The sequence below is a fragment of the Corvus hawaiiensis genome, chromosome 6, assembly GCF_020740725.1.
Source record: "Corvus hawaiiensis isolate bCorHaw1 chromosome 6, bCorHaw1.pri.cur, whole genome shotgun sequence".
NCBI lineage: Eukaryota > Metazoa > Chordata > Aves > Passeriformes > Corvidae > Corvus > Corvus hawaiiensis.
The window spans coordinates 43,188,411-43,206,102 of NC_063218.1; the positions used below are offsets into that span (position 1 = coordinate 43,188,411).

General features: G+C 34.5%; 1 protein-coding gene across 10 annotated transcripts in view; it reads left to right on the forward strand.

The window, feature by feature from the left end:
- Positions 1-17,692, forward strand: part of LRRC4C (leucine rich repeat containing 4C) — a 498,265-nt gene that overhangs the window by 269,294 nt on the left and 211,279 nt on the right. For 7 of the 10 annotated variants that reach the window (XM_048306071.1, XM_048306074.1, XM_048306073.1 and 4 more), the window contains one exon: positions 17,094-17,231. The exons of 2 other annotated variants lie outside the window; for them this stretch is intronic. The gene's annotated coding sequence lies outside the window, so the exon portion shown is untranslated. Of the gene's footprint in view, positions 1-7,266; positions 7,383-17,093; positions 17,232-17,692 lie in introns of those variants that run through there. One more of the 10 variants, XM_048306067.1, reaches the window with a different exon arrangement.

Consider the following 17,692-nt stretch of genomic DNA (forward strand, 5'->3'; position numbering starts at 1 on the left):
AGAGAGAAACAGAGATCTATTTTTTAACTTCAGGGGCTGATCTGCAGCTCGAACTTGAAGTGGTCTTGATTCTATTAAGTCAATATTAGTGTTACTGTTGAATTAAGGAGGTGTAAAGTTTCCTCTTCAGTCTCTAAATGTTAATTCCTGAGACTTTTCAGCAATTACTCTGCCTAACTGCATTTTAAATTAATAATAGTGGTTTTATTTTGATACATATTTAATATGTAACACTGCTTGTTCAGAGATGATGTGGGTATTTTTTTTTTAGATGTACATTTTGTAACTTTTTTAACCAAGAAAAAAGGTGACCTTTTTTCCCGAAAGCTAACCCAATTTTTAGAGGCAGGATTCCACAAACATTTTAGATTCTTGAAGAGTCAGAGGAAAATAACATGGGCATAAACTTAAGTTATAGTAGAAATGAGTTGATACATTTATAAACAGAGGTTTGCAGTTGGGCTGACCAGGATGAAACATAAGACTTCCGTTTTGCATGTTTCCCTTCTGATTTCCAGAGTGCTTTAACAAGTGCAGTGATAAGGTTGCCAAACAGATCAGTCTTTTCCTTGTCTTTCATTTTCAACTCTACACATCTCATCCATTGAGTGTTTTTTTCAAAATTCCTTATCATACCCTTCCCCCTCAACTTTGAACCAGTACCAGGAATTGAAAGAATTGGTTGAAGAGAGGGGACTGGGAGATTAACCACTGAGTTTGTAGGAGGATGCAAAACTATTCAGTCTCTCATCCAGCCATGACCTGCTTGTCACAGTGTAAAGCTCTTCCTTCTAATGTGTTGACTCTAATGTGTCTGCATGGGGGGAAAAAAAAAAACCACCCTCCCCCTTTGGAATCCTTCCAGAAATATTTTTCCCTAAGCTTGTTACAAACAGCTGCAGGACTCCATGAGTCCCTCAATGTCCTCCTCATAAACATTGCATTAATAAAGTGCTTGGTCAACAGTTTCACAGAGGACTGATCCAAGGATATAAGGAGAGGAAACCAGGACTTGAGTGACGTTGCTCTACTTCCTGCCAAAAGAAAAAGTCTTTGTTTCATGCTTCATTTTCACAGCTGGTTCAGCTGAACAGTTGTGAAAGTGGAATATATGCTGTAGGTATCTCCAGCATCACCTGTCTTTCTTCTTAATATATTGAGAGGTTTATTTGCACATCCAGAGCTTTACTGCTCTGTTGTAAACTCATGGCTGGACAAGCCCACTCCCTAGACTTACATGTCAGATTAATTTTGCTGAGAAGTTTATAAAATCATCATATCGACTTTTAAAATGAAACAAAAGTCATACCAGCATCCATGGTATCTGAATTTTCCTCCATGCAAAAATGGTTAACAGAATGCAGGAACAACAGGGACACAAACAGGAAGTGAAAGGACTATAAAGAAAATGCTGTGCACTCAGTTGCCTGACCTGAACAAGATCAAATTTCATGTCTGTTTTGGAACAAAATAAATTGTGTATTGGTAGCTTTTGCAAAAAACTGAACCCCATCGGATGATGAAACTTTACAGAGAACTAAAATTTATTTGCTAGTAAGACATGTGATTCAGTAAGTGGTGCTCTTCCCTCTACATATCATTTATGAATCAAACATTGAGGCTGTGATAGAGCAATGCCTCATACACCTTGACCCCAGATGGCTGTGGTTATTTGATTATTCAAGACTGTGTCACAACGATAATGTCAATAAAGATTAACAGCATGTTGCAGATGAAGTTTGCTTTTGCCTGTGTGTGCCTGTCTTTCCCTGCCTCTTGCTCCTTCCACTGAAGTGTAAGCATGGACTGGGGCCTGAATATTCTCTTAGTCCTGTGCCCCAAAGCAGTTCTGAGCATCTCTGACTCAAGTAACTATGTTGATGTGTTTCTGTCTCATTTGTCTAGCAAGTTTCTTAATCATAATTTTTATATTTTCTATTTTCTTCACTGGATGATAAGCCCTTCTGTTGGTAACAAATATCCCTGCCCTTCTGCTAACAAATATCCCTCTGTCCCCTCAGAAGATGATTGTGCAAAGCTGCTCATGGGAATTCTGTGCATTTCTATTGGCACTGTTTTGAGTGCTATCACAAAGCAACCAGTCAGCTGCATTTGGCATCTGGAGTCTAAAAGGAATGATCTTGCACTTCCAAGTTACAACTTGGAGGTTCCAAACAGGTACCATTGAGTTGTCAGATCTTCTTTGACCTTCCTAAGCTGTGTATCAACACATAAAATTGACGTGAGTTTTTCTGAGTCGAGGTGCAACTTTAAATACAAACATATGGCAATATTTGGTGAGTTAATGTTCTCATGTCTTTTTCACTTCTGCTTCAGAGGCTTAACCACTAGAAGTGATCAAGATCTCACAGACTTCTCTGTCAGTGTAATGCAAACTTGTATACATAAAACCACATTTCTGTAGGCATGTGAACATGAGCTAATATAGACATAATTGTTACAGGAAGACTGAATTTCTTTTCTGTGAGGCATGAGTCTAGCTTAAAGTCTTATATAAATAATGCACAATGAATTTAGGCTGCTAAAGTGCTTTGACGTTAAATGAATCCTGTTTATGTACAGTGGTCATCATAAAAATGTCAACTCTTGCCAGAAAATCATTATAGATTCAATTTTTGTTTTGTAGGAACGTTCCTCTGGATTGTTGGCATTTATGTATCTGCTGACAGTTTTTGATTTTTAATAATTATTGCTTGTTTCTTCTTTTTTATCATAAGTTCTTTTGTTTTGAATATAGTTAAGGCATTATCGTGCTTCCATTAATGATTCTTTTATTTGAGACTAAATGTCTAAAAACATGGTAAAAAGTAAGTAGATCTTTAAGACTGTTCTAAGCTTTTCTTTTGTATGATATGTGATGCTAATAATGCCCTGCAGGAAAATAATCTAAGAACTTCATTATAATAGTGTGTTTCAGAAAAAGAGCATGACAGCTGTGTATTATTTCTAATTGAAATTACTGAAATTCTTAGCACCATGGAAGTGAGTCTTTGAAACAGAAACTATTCAATTTAGATTATTTGTATTATAATTAAATCATTTCACATTTACACAGGAATAATTACCATCTTAATAAGGCCTTTTCACAGAACAGTAATGCCATATATCTTTGCATTTATATACGTGTATACTTTTGAAATACTTCTATTAATCAAAGTCTAATTTTAAAATTGATAAATACAGCAGTATTTTCTCTATGGAAATTTTAGTAGTAATGCAATTCCTGTTCTTGAGATAGAGGAAAGATATTTTTCTTCAAATTATTTTTTGTCCACAATTTTAAGAGTGGTGCCAGATCATTTGCTTAACTGAATGGTGTGTTGACTTTAGCATAGTTGCAAAAGAGAGGAAGCTTCAATCTGTATGGTTAAAATTACAGAAAACTTATGAGTCTTTGTTGCATTAGGTGATTGAATTTGGGCTTCAACTTGGTTTCACTGTATTATTTTCTTATGCTTCTCTTGGTCTCACTGAAATCCTCAGTAAAGTTTTGATCCACAGTGTCCTATTCACTTAACAGTGAGCAAGAAATTGCCCACATGTTAAATAATCAATCTAGGTGATTCATTAGTTGAACTAACTGATAAAATAGATATTCTAGTATTTAAGTCTCCTTTCACATAATTACAAAGTTTATATAATCAGTTTCTTCTTATTGAAATATACTTTAAAAAAATCTTACAATGTTTTCCTCCCTGTTTGGAGTATAATGTATTTAATAGCAATACTTGACTGAATTTGTTTTGCGATATTATTTAAGAAATAAAAAATTTATTTTTATTTGCAAGATGACTGCTAATTTAGGATCTTAGAATCTGAGGTGCATCACTTCAGTACACTTTGTCTATCCGCTTTCCATAGATTCAAGTTGCCTTTAATTTCTTTGAAAGTCAGTTTGAAATGCAGGTGCTTATCAACCCTTCAAAAGAGGCCATATATGACTCAAAGCTGTAGGCATTATCATGTAAAGTTAAGAAATCTTTTTACCTTTAACAATAGTCTCTTCCAAGTGGGTGGTGATGAGAACGAGCTAGAGAACGAGCTAGTAGTACAGTTACTGACACTGTTTCTACACTGTGGATGAGGAGAAAATTTAAGTCTCCAGGGCTGTCAAGCCAGCATGAAATTCAGATATTTTTAAAATTATTATTTTAGCTCTGTGAGTCATTCTGTGATACATAAGGATATGTGCAATAAATAGATAATAGGTTAGATCTAGCCAAAGTGTTTCAGTGTGACACTGGAGATGCACTTGTTATGCTTTTTTGTCTTTGTGTCTTTTTGTAACAATATTTCTAGATATGTAAAACTAGTGATTCAAGTTTAGGTAATTAGACTTTAAATTCTGCTCATTATCTTCATATTTAAAAAAAAAAAAAAAAGATCCCACAAAGAAAATATTGCAAGAGTGTGTGGTTGCCATTTCAGACACAGATTCATGTCTCAGTCTGAGTCAGTTCCACTCATCATATCTAATGTCTCAAAACAAGTCCTGCAACGGAACTGATAACACATAATGCTGTATGAAAACAGAAGAACTTGTGAAGATCTAAAATTCTCCATAATTCTAGTAGCAGTTTGTTTGCTGCACAAACAAGAATTTTGATTATCATTGATTTAGCCTTAATGAACACAGATGTATTTAGTCATGCAGTTATTCAGCATTTATATATCTAGCCATAATATTTGACTCAGTGATATTGTCAGCATTGATGCTGAGAATTTAAAATGCTAAACACTGATGAGTGTACTCAGTAGTATGTGGAAAAGCTTGTTATCAGTTGTTTGTTGTTTGTTTGTTTTTTTTTCCCCAGTGGAATATGTTAGAAAGCAATAAGGGAGAATAAACTGTATTAGATGCTTCTCTCTTACTGTTTAGCACATTGTGTGTATTTCTTGAAATCAGAAAATTGTGCCTCACAAACCTTCTTCGCGTGCAAGCCTTGAAATCTTGTAGAAGTCCTCCACATCTTTTTTAAGTTTCAAAGATTTTTGTCCATTGTACATCAGCATACAGAAATATGTGATACCTACAGATGAATTAAAATCTGAGCATATACAATCTGACATACTTAGATTTTAGATTTGGATTCCACTACAAATTTAGGAGATTATTTTTGAATAAGAATTGTAACATCCATTTACCATACTAATCCATTTAGTACTTATCTTTCTTTACTATGTTGATGATAATTTAAACTTCCTCTTGATAGTGTATTTCTGTCTTTTAAAAAAAAATTCATAATATACCTACAACAACTTGTTATTAATTAAATGTTAAAAAGCATATTGAGTTGGCATGACCTGTCCCACTGTGTGTGTCAGGCATCAATATCACAAAACAATGTTCGAAACTGTTCCCATCATATCTCTGAGCTGACTTGGTAGGCAGAGTAAGTTTTGAATACAAAATTGGTTTGACTTTCACTTCACTCTATAGAGAAATCTTGTTAAGGGCAGGTACATGGTCATTTCAGAAATTCTGAGACTAAGAGGAGAGACTTCTGATTTAGGGTTAACATAGTAAAAGCCCATCAAAACAATGAGCATATTTCTGCTAGTGAAGAGGTCTAAGAGTTAGCTGTCAAAGAAAGGTATCTGATGTTAATATCATGTCATGAATGTATACTTCAGAAACTTAGTAGGAGTATTTAATGGGAATGAATATTTCTACCTGTACTAGGGAAATGGATCAAATGAATGGTTTAGCTGTTACACAGGTGTTTATAGCATACTCTTTCTTTAGGATAATATCCATACTCTCCTGCAATCGCATTTCAGAAAAATGGGTGAGAAACTCGCATGGTAAAAAAGCTGACACACTTTCTTTTCCCAGTTTTGCTCTTTAGGAGGAAAAACAAACATGCAATTATATTTTTTCATTTGAATTTCTGGAATTGTTATCTATAAGCTGTTTTAGTTTTCCCCAAACAGGGTTATAAATTATAAACAAAAGATCTGATCTGGGTTATTTTTACCTTTTATTTCTGTACTGGCAAAGAGAGATTTTTCTTATTGCTGTTGGCTTTTTGTTGTCAAATAACTGGAAATGGTGGTCTTGTAATGCAACTGTTTCCAGAGACTGTTGTTTCAGTATTTGTTGGAACAGTGACAAAACTTTAATTCAGCTATCCTTGACACAGCAGGACTTTTTGACACCTCAGCGTGTTTCATTCCTCGGAGGTCTACAGACTCTGCCATCCTACCATTCTAGTTCACATTCTTGTTTACGTAGTCTTCCGTGACATGAAGAGTCTTGAGACACTTTATCACCTCTCTTCTTTTGCCAACAGCAATCAATATAAAGATTCAGAAAGTGAATATACTGTATTTTTGAGTAATCTGCTCCAAACAACTCTTTCCAATGTAGGATTTAACCAAGATACAGGCCCTGTACAGCTGAAGAAATGAAGGCTTAAGAAATAGAGGCATTTGACAGTGTTGCTGTGCTTCGGTGTCAAATCTCATTAATGCTTAAAAGTGAGTTATTTCTCATTTAGTTGAATATATGTGTTTTCATTTAACCTGGAGGTTTTTTTCCCAAAACAAAGTTTTTATATTCTCTTCCCAATTATATAAATCAAAAGTTCTCTCTCCTTTGGGTATTCGATTCAGACAGGAGCAGGTATTTACTTTTGCAAAATCAATAAGATGAAGTCCTGATATGGAATATAAAATACTTCCATGGGAGGAAGGGGAATAGGACTCTTATTTCTATTTGTATGTTGTCTCTGAGAAATTACTAATACGGCCTTCACAATTTTATCTGAGCAGAAGTATTTAGCTGGATAAATCAGTAAACACCGTCTTTGAATGTTGACTCTGTAGCTTGTCTATATCTAGTGCTCACCAAGGTTTGACTGCAGATCTGATTAGGTTTCCAAACCCCATTCTGTTTTTCCCCTCAACCCATTTGTTGTTCTGGAGAATGCTAATATTGGTGTCCTTTTCATTTTGTGTTGGAATTGCTCATATATTTCAGCTGCACCACTATTTAGAAACATTTATAAGAAAAAGAAGAGGAGAAAACGAAGCCTCAATAACCAAATTCTAGTAAGAATTTGTTTCTGTGTTCACCTTTCACTGTTTGCCGTGTAATCAGTAAAAGAAAATGTCTGTAATATTGCAACACCTACTCAATGTGCATGCATATCATTGCATCCACCCATAACAAATCCGTCAGTAAAGCCGGGGTGATGAGGAATGATTAATGGTAGGAGCTACTGAAGTAAACAGTCATACAAGTAGGAATAATTGTAGAACTCAATTTTTGCATGGATTTCTGGCTGGTTTTGAGACCTGTTATATTTTATATGTGCCTAAATATGCCTAAAGTACCACCATTGTTTTTCTTCTGAAAGGTAGGTGTCATAAAGATTTTTGATTTCCAAAGCAAATACTGTATTTTAAGGGTAATCATGTGGGCATCAGAATATGCTAAGTAGCTTATGTCACTGACTGATTTTCAAACTGAAGAAATGTGTATTTGTTGAAATTGTTTATGGACAACAAGTATGTGAATATGGTCAAGATAATTCCTGTGTGAGAATACAGCTGACCAGAGACTAAAACCAATTAAAACTGATTTTGTTGTTGTAATACACCTTACTGAGACTGTGTCTCTCTTCTACAAGACCACCAGATCATGTATTTCCTTTCTTAAAATCAATTCAGCCTGTCTTAAGAAACAAAATTCCCTGAATTTAGTGGGCTGTAGATTAGAAAGGATAATTGTTCCCACTTCTCGGAGTGTAAGACTATTACAGAAAATGCACCATCTTAATGTTCAGAAGTGTTCTTCTGTTTTTATTAAGAAATGCATTAGGGTATGCACATTTGATTTTATGACACTGCCCTTTACATTGAAATTTCCCTGTGACTTTCTAATTTTAACAAGCCAATACATTTATAGACTGTATTTGTATCTTCTCTTAACCTTCATATTTCTAAAGTGAATGAGCTGAGCATTTTCCAAGTCCTCTTATAAATTGGATTCTGTGCTTTTGATGATGATCCTGTTATCTTCTACAGCTTGAATTAATATTCCTTGCACATGCATTGTGATCTACTGAAGTCCAGATTAGGTTTTGTACAGTTACATTAAAAGTGGAACAATACCAGCTGATTCACTATGGTCGTGTTCTCTTGGTTGTCCAGTAACTTCTAGTAGCATTAAACTTTTCACCTTAGTCCTTCCCTATACAGTTTATAAGATTGCACTGTTTAATGTAAATCCTTTTTACTCAGTGAGAGACCTTGAATGTACCAGTAAATGTCATCCAATTTCATTTCCCCATTTTCAGAGGCTTGATTAAAGACAGATAAAATAATCAGATTTTATAAGCATGAAAAAACCCCAGGTATTTTCTTGTTAAAAATATTTGTCAGGTTAGAGATAGATAATGTACCTTCAGTCAAACTACATTGCATTGCATTACATTGTACCTGTAGCTGAAGCTTGGATTACTTTTATCTTATGATTTTTCTCTGAAATTTCTCAGATCTGCAGTTCTTGGGAGCATTGTTCCCACTGCTTTTGAGTAACTTTAATATTTATTCATCTATCATCAAATATAATCATACATATGTAGTATATGTACATATGTGCGCATATATATATTCATATACATGCATACATGTGTCTATGTATATATATGTATACGTGTACACACATATATGTGTATATATATATGTCTTTGCTAATAAATTGTATAAAGATCTTTGATCTTCCTTCTTTTCCTCTTTATTTTTCTGAGACTTTGGCTTTTGCTATGTTCAAATCAGAAATCATAGCAATTATCACAAAAGAAAGTTGTTTTCCAGCTGAATCTACTTAAATTCCTAAAAATTCTGAATGAAGAGAATAGAATAATCTTATTTCTTGGCATCAAATGATAATGCTGGATATCCAGGCTGCACAGCCCAGCCGCTTCAATGCCAAATATCCCTGACATCTACATGTCTGATTAATGGACTCTATGCAAAGAAGCAATGTATAGTTAAAATTTTTCTCTCTCTATGGGACTATTTTCCTTTCCACTGTTGTAAACACATCTCCACACTTATTTTTTCAATACTACAGTGATTTAAAGATCAAGTTGCTGCATTATTGATTGTTTGTTATAGATTTTTAAAAATAATAAAAGTGGCTGATTTTATTTTCTTTCAGAGTTGCTATGTTTTAATACAGTTCATAAAATTTCTAATGCCCTACCAAGGTTAACTTTATGGTTAATTCAAGTTTACTTAAACAGGAAAAAAATAATGTTTTTCTCTTTCTCCGTCTAGTCTCTAGATGGATATGTAATACTTTCTTGATGTGCATCTTTGCATGCTTCTCAGATAGTGATTTATTCTTCTTTTGTTTTCCTTCTTATGCAATGTATGCATTTAGAGAAGTCATGTGCAAGTGGTGTATCATCGGTTATATAATACTCATGGGACCTTACAATATTTGCAAGTATAAATTGGGACCATAAGTCCACTGTGGATTTGCTGACTTCTCCTGAATTTAATTAAGATGTGAAGAGGCATGAATAATGTTAATTATTACAATAAGCTATTTTAACATTTTAAAATTAGAAATATTTTTCTGATGAGTGGAATATTTTCATATTATTTGTGGACAGAAGGGCAAAGAAACTACTGTGATCAGAAGTGACATACGATCCTTGATCTGTGGCCGTCTGGACATGTATGTGAGTGATGGGGGATGATCATATAAAGCAGCAAACAGGGAAGATAGAGAGATATTTTTTTTATCATGTCTTTCTTTTTATCTCTCTATCCACTTAGTTGCAGAAGTTGAACTTCACTGAGATTGTCAACAAAGTCATTATTCCACTCATTGGTCAATGTGTGTTCATTTTCTGCTGATTGCTGCAGGGATCAATGCAGTGTGTGCTGATCTTTTTCTCAGGTTCACTTTTCCAAGGGCAGTTATGTGTAATCCTCATAGAGTGGTTTAACCCCAGCCAGCAGCTAAGCACCATGGCACTGCTCACACACTCCCTCACCCACTTGGCTGCAGTGGGATGGGAAGAGAATCTCAACAGTGACTTTTGGGTTGACATAGACAGTTTAATAGATAAAGCAAAAACCATGCATTCAAGGAAACCAAAGTAAGGAATTCATTCACCACTTCCTGGGATTCTATCATGCATAAACCTTACTTGGGAAGACAAACACTGTCACTCTGATCATGTTCCCCACCCAGTCCCCTTCCTTCTTCTACCCTTTTAAACTGAGCTCATGCCATATGGTGTGGAATGTCCCTCTGATCAGTTGGGGACAGCTGTCCTGGCTGTGCCTCCTCGGTGAGGTGGGATGAGGAGCAGAAAAGCCCTTGACTGTAAGTACTGCTCAGCAGTAACAAAAACATCCCTGTGTTACCAAACTTTCCTGCACAAATCCAAACCCAGCCCCATAGAGGTACTGTGAAAAAAATTAGCCCTATCCCAGCCAAAACCAGCACACTTCATTTCATCTGTGTCATAGTAATAGGTCATAACTTAGGATTAATACCTTGCAAGTGTTGAAATAATAATTCACACACGGGGAAAATCACGGACAAAGGAGTGATAAAAACTTTCATCTCTCCCTTATGAAACTATTGTAATAGATGTTATGGTTTGTATGCTAATTTTTGTTTTATTTTTATTGGTCTAGTTTTTTGGTTCTTTTTTAATTTATTAAAGTAGGTCATATATGCGTTTTCATGCATTTAGAGGGCAGGTTCTGTTCATAGATGGATCTGGGCAGAGATGGAAGAAGCAGTAAATCAGTAGTTTTTCCAGTTTTCAGGAAAAAACCCAAGCTTTTGTCTTCAGTTTACCTTAGTATGTAGTCTCCAGGCATGCCTTATACTGAAATAATAAATACTACTAACAAAACCCCAACTTGGGTCTTTCAGCAGAAGTGTTTGCTATCATTTTATGGTGTGAAAATTGTCTTTGAATTGAAATTAATCTCTGAAGGGTGAAATGACCTAAAGAAGTATTTGCAAGAAGTGCCTTGACATAGCATTCTGAACTGCATATTATTAAATAAATCAAACTATACTGAACATAAACAGAACCACATGGCAACTCTCTATATAATGCTGCCCATGAAAGGATCATAGAGAAGATAAGATATATATATATATATATATATAAGATATATATAAGACTCTATCAGGTTAGAGACCTCTGTTTGGATCAAGGGTTTTTGAGAAAATTAGTATTTACACTGGTGTTTGCTTGATCTATGCTATTTCTAGTACATGTGGATTAATTTCACTAGACAATACCAAGAACTAAATCTGTTAACCTGCAAAGGACAATAAGAAATATATATTTCTGTAAAAGTTTAGGTTACAGGTTTTCAGGTATTTTTCTGTTTGCTTGCTTGCTTGTTTCATTTTTCATTTCAGTCATATTTAAGTAGTAATGGTGGCATGGTTTATTTTGACTTTCTCAGGGATAAGAAACTGTCTTACATTCATAAATTGCAGAATGTGTATCAGCTTGTCTTTAAATCTGAGCACACAGTAAGGAAGGGATAATAAGATACTTTTTACAGTATCATCCTACTGTGAGGCTCAAATTCTGTTTCCAAGGTATTTGTAAAATGTAATACCAATTCCATAAACTCATGCTAATCTGATTGTAGGATGCTGCTTATTTATATAGCAATTATCTATATCCATGTATTTATGAGAATAGGATAGCCCTTTTTTTACATTAATTAGGTATGGACTAAGGTTTTTAGATATCTGTTTAGATATCTGTGTATTCTAGGTGTATACAAATAAAGTCTATGATTTAAATTTTTCAATTGCTGATTAATAAACATGAAGCTTTTTTTTAAAAAACAACATAAATATAAATTGTTTCTGGTTTAGCAACCTTTACTTTTCTGATTGAAGCTAAATATTGTCCTGTCTTGATAAATCATTGGAATTTGCCAATCTTGGTGTGGAAAATAGTTTCAGTATCTGCCTACATAAATACTAATTATGATACGGCTATTCACTATGTCCAGAAGTTTCTTTTCCTCTTTGTGGTAAGGAAATTCTATATTGACTTTCCTAACTGAATAGCATCTGTCACAGAGTATATGAAGATGACTGAAGTCCAGATATAATTTGTGCTGAAACCCTGTAATGACTCATATCTTCAGTTCTTTCAGTGTAAGCCCCAGTGTAGACATTCATGTTCCAGAATGTGTCATGTCTTGATTTAGTTTAAGACAGCTAAAAATTACTTAAATCAATATAATGCATTGTTAAAGTGAGGAATGTTTACACAGAGGCTTAAAATATCGGTAGTATTTACACTGAAATTTCATGCAAACTGTATACATAAGACATCATTTAAAAGCTTTACAACCAGTAAAAACTTCCACTGCACTGTCCCATTTCCTAGTCTATCTCAAATCTATCGCACCTCAAGCTGTTTCTGTTACAATTAGGAGTTGAAGAGACACATTTGAACATGATGTGAGAAGACTTTCCTCTCAGGGAACCTTTTGTACCTGGGAGAGGGCACTCTGAATCAGCTGGTGGTGCTCCTTCCTGGTTTTTTTTTGGACCATGCAGCTTCCTTTGCAAGGATGAGGAGGAGGCTCTCCTCCTGTTATCTTTTGGAAGCAAATGCATCCTGGGCTGTGATTGAATATCCCCACAATTAAGTATAGCTATTTTCACTCTGCTTTGCAGCACATGTAATCTTCCATACCTGCATGAGATAGGGATAAAACTTTTGTACTCTGATTTGCTTGCCATGTGCCTTGTGTAATATTAATTCTGCACAGGTGTTACAGACTCCATCCAGAGCCAGACACCAGGGAATGAGTTTAAAAAGGTGGTTCATGGCAGTAGCAGTTATTTGCCATTGTGTTGATTGAACTTTTTATTTTGTTAGGAATGGAGAAGTAGAGATGATTTTACAGAGGAAGGAAATGAAATTATCATTGGGAAGGGGGAAATACGCCATCAAAAGAAAACAGGCAGTTTAAGGCAATGACAGAATAAGAAAACATCTTTATAAAAGGTGCTTAAAGTGTGGCTTATTCTTACGTAATGGTAAAGAAATGGTTTATCAGCCTGTCTTTAATGAATCCATTTTACATGTCTGGAAACTATATATCTAAAATCTGCATGGTGATTCATGCATGAAAGGAATTTTTCTGTGTGATACATGAATTTTTTTTTTAAGAAAGAAAACAATAATCTTCATTTAAAACAGTTATGGCTGAGTTCTGAGTCAACTTACTTCACTGAGTGTCCTAGAAGTCTCGCTCAGAATTAGGGTATAGAAAACATTTTAATTTATTTTCCTTAGGCAATAAGTAAGAGAAATGGATGTGCACATTTTACGTCACATTTTGACTATGCCAACAAGTTGTAGGATTTATTGGCTTAGTAGGAACAATTGAGTCACTTCCATAAAATCCCAAGTACAAATCCAACCAAGACTCCTAAAATGTGGTATGTTGACTTAATCTATTTGGGAGTGAGATTCTTTTCAACATGGAACCATCATAAAACAAGGAAATTGCCTGGAACGAGGTACTGAAAATTTACATCCTCTAGGAAACTCAGGGTAATTGTATGAGCCTGAAGAATGCATTTTGTTTCATAGCATTATGTAATGGGAAAGAGAATCCAAATAATTCAGTCTTAGTCATCACTCATCAGGGAACAGTAATACCATGGATTTTTCTAATTTCCATGTTTTTAATGTGAAATAATTTGACCTTGCTTTTTCTGTGGGGGACAAGAAGAACTGTGAAAGTAAGGCTTTATTTAAATACAATATGGTGACAGATGAGAGAATTTGTCCTTCCACAACCATGTAATCTTTGCTGTGGAAACAGAGAATTTACATCAGACTGAGAAATAGTATTTTTAAAAGAGAAAATGGAATGTAGCGATATGTACACTGTCAAACTACCAGAAAGCAAAACCTAATCAGAATTTGAAATTAAAGGGTTGAAAATGAATTTAAGGTTTTGAGACACTAGCAGGTTGCTGAAGTTTTCTGTGCTGCTAGTGGATGAAAATCAGCGTTTTCTTCAGTGGCCATTGTACTGTAGGAACATGATCAGGAAATAGGATTCTGTGATGTTACAGGCAGGATGAGAAACAAACAAACTAATGCTCACTTTAGCAAATCCTCAAAACATAGATGTCCTTGAAACCTTGGATTAGATGGTCTTCATAGATCCTTTCCAACTTCAGAGATTCTCGGTGATTCCCAAACACAGAATGAAAATAATTCTGTAATTAATCATTATAAGTAATTTTATTTATACTCCAGGCAGTTCCTCAATGGCAGTTATAGTTCTTGTTTAACAATAGAAGGATTATTGATTAGTGCTGTTACTACTTTTATTATGAAAACATCTGTATGAGGTTGTTATCATTGTTATATGCATTTTATAAATAGTTCTATCTATTGTTTACACATACAAATATAAAGTATACAATGAATTACTACTGCCATTTTACAGATTGGAAACATAGGCCAAAAGATCAAATCCTTATACTCAGTGCTTTTCTAAGCATAATGCCTATTACCACCCTTGGTGACCTATTTTAAACATATGGGAATTAGAAACTGAACCTCTGCAGTCAGAGTCCCTCTGTCACCAGGTACCTGTTCCAACATCCATTCCCCTGAACTGTGTTTGAAAGCAGAAGAGGAGCTGACTGATGATAGTCACCAGCACACACAGTGCATACGTGGGTGTGAACTCTGAGTGCTTGTTAAAATACCTCAACTAACTACTGGTAAAATTGGATTAATATTAGGTGCTAACTGATTCTGTCATATATTAAGATAAAAGAGATTAAGAAAATTTTTTTAATTGAAGAAATACCTTAACAGTTTACTATGAAGTGGTTGTTACTTCTGTAGTTACAGAATAATATTCACTGTCTCTGTACAAAGAAAAGTCAGTGATTTAGTTTTCAGACTGGAATGTCATCTGATCTACTGTTGCCAAAGGTGATTCATGTCATCCTTGGGAAGGATAAACTTCTGATGGGAGGCAAAATATTTGAGGTTAATTTAAAATCTAGTAATTTGTAGTAGTAATTTGTAAGACGACATATATGTACCTCCTGGTTTTTGGCAGAGTGGTTCTCAGTTTTAATGGTACAATTAGGCCAAATTCTGATCTTCATGCAGCACAAAAGAAAAATCACTTTTTGCAGGAAAGTTTTCAAGTGGTCCTGGTGATTAAGTTTCAGAACAGTTGTAATCTTTTTAGTTTTCCCTTATGTAATCATAAATTAAGCTATGGTTTAATCTGTGACTGTGAATGTGTCTGATGGGTTTTTCTCTCTTGTATCTATTTTTGTCCCCTGATTGTTCTCATTTATTATGGAAGATGAATAATATATCAGTGGTGTAGGTGTATGCATAAAACATTTTTTTCACGCTTTAAAGAATAACAATTTTAACTTTTATATTCTATTTCCTATATATTGTATTAATATATTTTCTGTATAAGATTCAGTATGCTTCTATTTCTATTTTTATATTTCATAAATTTGAGGAAGAATGTATTTTTAACATCTGTGCCCAAATAGAAATTCTTTCAGATGATAAGAAACTATTAGACCCCTCCAGTTAAGTTTTAAATAATGATTTTGCTTTTCCAGATACTGAAGCTAATTTTTCTTATGCACATAGAAAGCATTCAGCAGAGACAGGAAGCTGACCATAGAGTAATTTAATTACAGTTAATTAATAAACCCACTGGATCAAAGTAAGCTAATAAAGACAAGTGATAATGTGTCTTTGGGATAGAAAATCACTCTTAGGAGAAAACAAGATGAAAATGTTCAAAACATTTTATTTCCACACCGCCTATTAACTAGATACCTCATTTTCAGTAATTCAGAAGTGTTATATATGTAGCTGATATTATGATACATAACAGAAACTGCCAATATTGCAATATCTCAAATTAAGCTTAGTATTAGTTATAAAGGAATGTTACTGTATTTTTGCCCCTGAGTTTTCCTTCACACATTGCCTTGGAACACAGAATTCCAGAGTCTTCTGGAATTCAAGTGATTTAATCTTTTCTGTGGAAGTATTTGATGTTTGGCATAAACTTGTCAGATATCATATGTCTGAGATCTGTTGATTAATTAGGGATCACCCTGTTTACTACCAGATATTTTTTACTTCAAAGGGGAAATTACATTTCCAAGTATTTGAATAGCTACATTGTGCAAAACAAGCATGATATACACCTGCCTTAGAATTTAGTTTTCCTCGGCAGAGTAACGTAATGTAGCTCCAGATTAATAAAATATATAAGTAACCATTAATGACTGTCGTACATATATAAAATTGGAATGGAATCAGAATGATGAAAAGCTTGGCCTAGGGAATAAAAAAAAAAAGTACTGTTCCGATCTGCAGCTGGTAGGGAAGATGTATGTCTGTCATGGTGATGATACCCAGCCTTTAGCTCCTGTCAGGAAGTGGCTCTACTGTCAGAGACAGTCTGTGCACAAAGAATACCCAAGTTCCCAGGTGCTCCCCAGCATTGTACACTTGGCCTTGGTGAATGTACAGCTCCTGCCAAATGCTATAAAATGTTACAAACATTGGAAAAACCCAACCCACAATAAAATTACTGGCTGAATTTCAATAAATGCAGTTCAGAAAAGGATAATGATTTTTCTTTGTCATTGAGTTCTGGTGTGAATTGGCAAATATTTTGTCTGGTAAATGGGATGACTGTAGCATAGACTATCCACTTTGTGGTGTCTCAAGAACAAGTTCCACATTATTATTCAAATTACTGTTGATTAAGAGAAGCAGAACAGAATATAACCTCTAGTAAAAACCAGATGAATTCTCTTTCATTTTCTTTGTTTATAGATTGTATGTTTTAGGTGGTCTGCCTAAGAAATTTCAACTGCTTGCACTTTAGAGCTGTTTCTGTTTCATAATTAATTACAAGATTTTTATGCTTATTCTAAAGCACATGATAATCTCATGCTCTGTCAGTATGAGACACACCACACCATTAAATGTTTTCTTTTTTCCCCTCAATGCACACAGGTTGCCAGAAAAAAGGAATGTGCAATGGAGATTGTTAATATGGACATATCCTAAGACACAGTGTACCTTTTGATAAAATAAATACACTAGACTTTGACACGAAGGACAATTAATAGTGCCATGAATTACTGAGGACAGGTAAACTAAAATTTACTTTCCTTCTATTCTTTCATTCATTAATATAATGTGTCTACTAAGGCCTGCTATTACCTTCTTTCCAAACTTTGTTCTTGCCTGTTCATTTATAACTTTTCTTATATTCACACAAGGTTTTATAAGAAAAAAGTGGATAAATGGGTGATTGGTGATCAATGTTTACGACAGAACGCAATGGCTTTTACGTTTGTAACTCTAGGCTCTTCACTGACAGCAGACACAAATTTTAGGGAATGAATTTGCTGTGACTCATCTGTGTCAGTCTTGTAGTCAAGTTTGTTTGTGCTTAATGCATAAAGCAAGCTAAGTATTAATCTTTAATAGTCAGAAAAGTCTGTGTGCAGTCTAAAGAATTTGGGCTATAATAAGCATGGAGCCTTTTATTAGAACATCAGTGTGTGTTGATGGGAGCAGAGTCTTGTATTTTGTATTTGTACAGAGGA